Source organism: Heteronotia binoei, chromosome 15 (genome assembly GCF_032191835.1).
Source record: "Heteronotia binoei isolate CCM8104 ecotype False Entrance Well chromosome 15, APGP_CSIRO_Hbin_v1, whole genome shotgun sequence".
Classification (NCBI taxonomy): domain Eukaryota; kingdom Metazoa; phylum Chordata; class Lepidosauria; order Squamata; family Gekkonidae; genus Heteronotia; species Heteronotia binoei.
The window spans coordinates 21,813,598-21,820,220 of record NC_083237.1 but is presented as its reverse complement, the minus strand read 5'-3'; the positions used below and the strand labels follow the sequence as shown (position 1 = coordinate 21,820,220).

At 38.8% G+C, this 6,623-nt stretch overlaps 1 long non-coding RNA gene across 1 annotated transcript; it reads right to left on the bottom strand.

Moving 5' to 3' along the window:
* Nucleotides 1–4,658: 4,658 nt before the first annotated feature.
* LOC132584776 (uncharacterized) lies at nt 4,659–6,264 on the bottom strand. The gene is made up of 3 exons (XR_009556257.1): nt 6,160–6,264; nt 5,522–5,650; nt 4,659–4,791 (listed from the first exon to the last, which is right to left on the bottom strand). It is a non-coding gene; the product is annotated as an uncharacterized LOC132584776 (long non-coding RNA).
* Nucleotides 6,265–6,623: the final 359 nt, after the last annotated feature.

Genomic DNA, 6,623 nt, shown 5'->3' with positions numbered 1-6,623 from the left:
GCCCAAATAATTTGTTTACAAGAGACCCACATAAAAGAAGGAGATACAAAATATCTACAAAACAAAAAGTTAGGATAGCTCTACTACTCATGTGATTTGAAGAAAAAAAGAGGCGTTGCTTTTTACGTTAAGGAACACATAAAATCTAAATTGCTATATAAGGATGAGATAGGTAGAACCTTAGTAATAGAAATTGAGATAAACGGAAATAAAATAATTTTGGGCAACATATATGCACCAAATAACAACCAAGAGCAATTTTATGCCAGACTACATGAAAAGTTGCTGAATTATAGTTTGGAGAATTTCTGTATTGTGGGTGACTACAACGCTGTATTTGATATAGGGAAAGAAAAAAAATACGAGAAAGCCAAGGCAAAAAAGATCCGGAGCCAACTGCCAAAGACATTTTTTAAAATGGCAGATGAGTTTAATTTAGTTGACGCCTGGAGGATGAAAAACCCACAAACAAGGGATTTTACATACTTTTCACATGTACACAAATGTTGGTCCCGGTTAGACATGTGCTGGATGTCGGCCTCCCTAGGGTGGTCGGTTATCCAAACAGATATCAATCCTAAAACATACGCTGATCATAACCCAATCCAGATTATTTTGAAAGATATCCTACGCAAAACACGTTGGACGCTAAATTTGCAAATTTTAAAAGAAGCGTTTATCGAGAAGGCAAAGAAAGATATAGAGATGTTTTTTGAATGCAATCTGAAAAAGGACACCCCGATGCAAGTAATTTGGGATGCCTTCAAGGCTTTTTTTAGAGGGATTGCAATTAGCTACACTACAAAAAGGAAAAAAGAATGAATGAAAGCATATAATGACTTAATAACGGAATTAAAGAAATTGAAAAAACAACAAAAAGATAAAAACTCCAAAGAAGTAACAGCCAAGATTTACGCACTACAGCATGAAATAAATCTATTATTGGTTGAAGAATTAGAGAAGAAGCTGAAGTGGACCAAACAAAATTATTTTGAAAGCGCTAACAAGACCAGTAGGTGGCTAGCTTATAAACTAAGAAAAGAAAGGGAGAAAAGCTATAAGATCACTTAAGAATGAAAAAAAAAGAAGAAATCTCAGAAAAATCTCAAATGAATATAATTGTACAAAATTACTATCAGAATCTCTATAAGAAACAAGAGATTGCACAACAACCTAGGAGGAGTATATCAAGAATGTTGGGATCAAGCAAATAACAAAAGAGCAGTGGGACGGATTAGAGAGTGCCATCACCATGCATGAAATAACAGAGGCACTGAAAAAACAGAAAAGCAACAAATCTCCAGGTCCTGATGGACTACCTATCGAGTTCTTTAAAACGTTTGAAGAGATATTGTTGATCCCCTATAAATGCGTAATAGAGGAAATACAAGAAACAGCTAAGTTCCCCCCATCTTGGAGTGAGGCTTCGATATCGCTGATTCACAAGAAAGAGACAGACCCTACAGAAATTTGCAACTACAGGCCAATCTCGCTTTTAAATGCAGATTATAAGATATTTGCGGCAATCTTGTCTAACAGACTTAAAAAGGCTATATCCACAGTCATTGATGAAGACCAAATGGTGTTTGTTCCCGGGAGAGCTATAAGGCAGAATATAAGATTCTTTATGAATATTCTAGAGTATTATCGGATACACCCTGAGAAGCAGTTTGCAGGTATTGCCCTCGATGCTTAAAAGGCGTTCGATAACGTCAATTGGAATCTTATTTTTAAAACACTGGAGGCTATTGGATGTGGGCCGACTTTTATTAAATTAGTGAGAGCCATTTATACCAAACAAAGTGCAAAGATAAATATTAATGGGCACTTTACTGAAGCGATAAGAATTGAACGGGGGACCAGACAAGGCTGTCCATTATCTCCCTTGCTCTTCATCTTAACATTAGAACTCTTAATAACAAAAATAAGGGACGATGACGGAATTAAAGGTACCAAGATTAAGGGGGGGAAATATAAAGTCCGAGCCTATGCTGACGACCTGCTATTAATATTAGAAGACCCCATTTCTTCGATAGAATATCTGATGGAAAGACTGGAAGAATACGGAGGAATATCTGGCTTTAAAGTTAATCTCCAGAAAACTAAATTCCTGACCCAAAATATGACTAAGGAGGAAATTGCTCAATTAGAAACGAAATCTGGGTTCAGCCACGAAAAGAAGATCAAATATTTAGGCATTTACTTCTCAAATGATTTAAAAACATTACAAAAAGATAGTTATGACAAGATCTTAACAGAAATTCAATTAGACTTAAATAAATGGAGAGACTTACAAATTTCCTTATTGGGAAGAATCGCATCCATCAAGATGAATATTCTACCAAGAATCTTGTACTTATTTCAGACGATACCAATCATACTATCCCAAACATTCTTTCATCAGTTGAATAACTTGACAACCATATTTATATGGCAAAACAAAAAACCCAGAATCAAATTGAAGGTACTACAAGACAGTAAATCTAGAGGAGGGCTCGCCTTGCCTGACTATAAGGCATGTTGTTTAGTATGGCTAACAGATTGGTTTGCACTGGAAAATAAAAGGTTATTGGTATTGGAAGGTATAGGTCTAGTTAGAGGCTGGCATTCCTATTTGTGGTATTTGCCCCCTACAAGGAATAATATTTTTTTTAGACATGAAGTAAGAAAATCGCTGTACAAAGTTTGGAATGAAGTTAAAAATATGATCTATCCTAATATACCTCTCTGGCTATCCCCAGTAGAAGCCTCTTGCCAACCCAATTTATACTGTTGGGAAAACAATTACAATTATAGAGTTTTATTAGACAAAGAAAACAACTTAAAACTGGAGGATAATGTGAAATTGGATTGGTGGCTGAAGAACCAAGTTAAATCTAAGTTCCAACTAGACAAGGAAGTAAGATTTGTTAAAAAACCAAATGAATTCGATATGATAATTTGCGATAATCAGAAACTAATTTCGAAAATCTATAATTGGCTCCTACAAATTAAAATGCAGAGTGAAGTTAAAGAAAGCTGGGTAAAATGGTTGAAGGATTTTGGGTATAGTGTTGAGATGGAGGAATGGGAAAAAATTTGGAATCAAAATTTAAAATTCACTAAATCAGCAGTGTTCAAAGAAAATATTTACAAGATGATGTATCGATGGTATTTAACCCTGGAAAGGCTGAGTAAAATCTACCCTAAGTACTCCAACAAATGTTGAAAATGTAGGAAAGTAAAGGGGTCCCTCTACCATATTTGGTGGCAACGTGAATATGCCAAAAAATATTGGGCCCAAATTAACCTTTGGACACAAAAAATATTAAAAATAAGGCTTCAACATACTCCCGAACTATACTTGCTAAATGTATGTAAAGGAAGTGTATCCAGACAAGAAAAAAAAATATTATTGCATATAATAACTGTTGCGAGAATTCTCTATGCGAAATATTGGAAGGTCTCTAAATTACCGGATAGAGACGAATTTATACAGAAATTATTGGAGGCAGCTGAGATGGACACATTAACTGTAAGACGAAGAGGAGGTAATCTACAAGATTGTAGGAAGACCTAGGACTATTTATATATATGGATAAAAAGCATGGGATTTATTATGAGAAAACCAGATTTGTGCTATGGTAAAGCCCCTTAAGCTCCTTGGGTGGAAGGGTGGGTGGTGGTTTGAGTATGGTATGTATGATCTATGTATAGTTTGTTTGTTTGTTATTGCTTTATTGTATATGGAATTGTTAATAAAGGATTTGTTTGAAAGTAAAAAAAAGAAAAAGAAAAAGGAAGGTGTATGTTGCTTGCAGGTATTTTTCATACGGCAAACACATCGAACTGGGCATCTGCAAGGCTGGTTATTCCCAATTTTTTTGGCCAGTGCGCCTCAAGTTGGATTTTTTTTTTATTGTGCCGTGGAATGAAAAAAAAAGTGCAGGAGGGTTGCAGACCTGAACAAAACCCGCACGGGAATGGGAAGCTTTAATGGTTAACTTTCTAAATTAAGCAGCCTGCCTTAGAATAAGGTCAGCATGTAGAGAGTGACAGAGAAATGGCAGGTTTTACATATTTTTTCTGTATCATTGCTCAGCCTGTTGTTGTGCTAAGAATCTGTACATGGACATTTTCTTTCTAATAACTATTTTAAAGCTTTTAATGTGAGTAACTGCCTCTGTGCTACACAGACCTCCACCACTTGAACACATTATTATTTGAATGGGCACCAGGAGAGGAGGAGGCAGTCACATGGCGAGGTGCTAATCCCCCAGTGGAGCACAAGTGCAGTAAGGTGTCCCTGCAGTAACCAGATGCTGGATTGCAGGAGATGCACTCGCTAGGCAAGGCCTTCAAACAGCAACACAGGGAAGTTGGGAACCTCAGTCTTCTCAATGGGAATTCCTGCAAAGGTCAGGGGCTGTCAGTGGATTACCAAAAAAGGAAAAGATAAACCCTCCAAAGGTTGGGGAAGCTGGGAGAGCAAGACAGTTCAGTACTCACAGTTCAGTGGAGCTCTTCCAACACACTCTTCTACTCAAGAGATTCAGTTCAACAAATCTCTCACATCTCTATATCAATATGCTTGTGAAACAGTAATATCTGTGAACTTTTCTGCAAGGGTGTCTTAACCTCCCCATAAAAATCCACAATCCAGCAAGATGTACCTGGTTCGAGTGAAGTGTCCCAGACAGAGCAAAGATCTTCCTTATTTTTCAGACTTATATCCACTATCTCAGTGCTTCTGATACTGAATTGCACATAGGATTGCTGCTGCCGAGGGTTCTTGTAAGTAAAGTGCAGTTCCTGATACAGAATTGGAGGACATCAAGTTAGGGAGAAACAAAGAGCATAAAAGAACAATTCAGCCAACTGTTCATCAAGAAGTTACTCTTAGTACTTGGGGAGTTTGGGGGCTAACAGGATAGAACTGCATAAATTCACACCCATCCCTTGTTATCCCTGCTTCTCCCCTCCCTCCCTCCCCTACCACTGGAATCTGGATTATCCTCCCCGGAGTAGGGACTACTTTTTATTTTGGCTGATGTCCCTCCACAACTTGTGTATTTTATTTAGATAAGTTACATCTTAATGATAATCTTTAAAAGCGTAGCAGCTTTCCAAAACAAAGACTGGTCCCCTTGTCATGCCACTGAGCAGGTCACTTGAACTGCTTTTGAGAATCTCCCAGAAATTTCACTGGAGACTGTCAACAACTTTCAAGGCTAACATCGGAGCTTTGAGCCTGAAAATCTGCCTTTGATTTAAAAAAACAAAAACAAAAAACCCCTGAACTGAGATTTTCATAATGCTGGACACTATACCTTCATTTAAACTGTGTGAGCACAAAATAAATGCCCCAAAATGTCATGTTATTAATTAAGAGTCAACCAGCAGTCTCACTTCCCCCAAGCCCCCAGCTTCTCTCTCAATTCTGTGTAAGTCATGGAATACCATTAGAACAATCAAAATAGGAGAGTTGCAAACATATTTCATTGCAATGGTGCCCAAGTATTTTTGAAGACGATGCACCTACCTTTGGGATTATCTTGAGGTCTACTGAACTGGATACGGTATAGCGAGAACCGTAGCGCAAGGGCATTATTGTTTGAGGGGGCTTTCGCACCAGCACTGAGTGGAACTTCTCTTCGGCATCCTGGATTGCCTATTTAGAGGGAAAACCTGGTCGCACTTAACTGTTGGTCATTGAATGCTCTTCTGTGCAGACACACATGGGAAATGTTCTTGTGTAGGCCAGCTAGAGAGATCAGCTACCAGAGCTTTCTAGCTCTTCCCAACAGAGTTGGAGCACCCTCCCTCCCTTTAAATGTGTAGAAGGCTCTTAAGACTGTGGAATGAATCATTTCTGTGATCCCAGGCAGGTGTGCTGCAGTCTCAGTTCTAATGATTAGTTCCGGATGAATTGCAAAGTGAGCCCCAGAAGGTGTGGAAAGAGCATGCAGGAGCTCTTTTGGCAGCCTTTCTTCTGAGACCATCATTGTAGTTCCAGCACCAAGAAGCAGTTTTACTTCCATGTACTTTTTGAATGGATTCTGTTTTATTTATAATACTCAGCAAGATTGTCATCCATTAATAGACACCTGCCTGAGCCCTGCATTCTACCTACCAGCACTGAACAGGGGGAGGCATGCATCCCATCTTGTTGGTTCTCACCTGTATCAGGGAAGAGTCATTGGGAACCAAGTAGAGGTTAAGTGTTGTGATATTCTTCAAAATCTGATAAAGTATCACCACGGCATGCACACTGAAGAACTTGTCTCCTGGCTCCATCCCCAAAGTCCCCAGATATTTCTTGAATTGGACTTGGCAACCCTACACAGAGGTCTGAGAGAGAGCAGAACAGAGCAGAGCAGCTCTGAAAGCAGAGACAGCTGGAGAAGTTGCTGAGAATTTCTGAGTTTTGAAAGACTTCATTCTGAGGTTTGTGGGACTGCTTAAAATTCTGAGTTGTGATAGTGGGGAACTGCTGTTTGTTTGGCTGAGTGGGCTAAAAGTAAAAGTGATTGAGAGTGATTGCTGCTGATTGCTTAGGAGTGGCTCTGCTCAACCCTCTTTGCATTTTAAGCTGCGCCTTGCCAAAGGGCTCTTGGCCTGTGGCTCTTCGCCTAGGGGCTCTC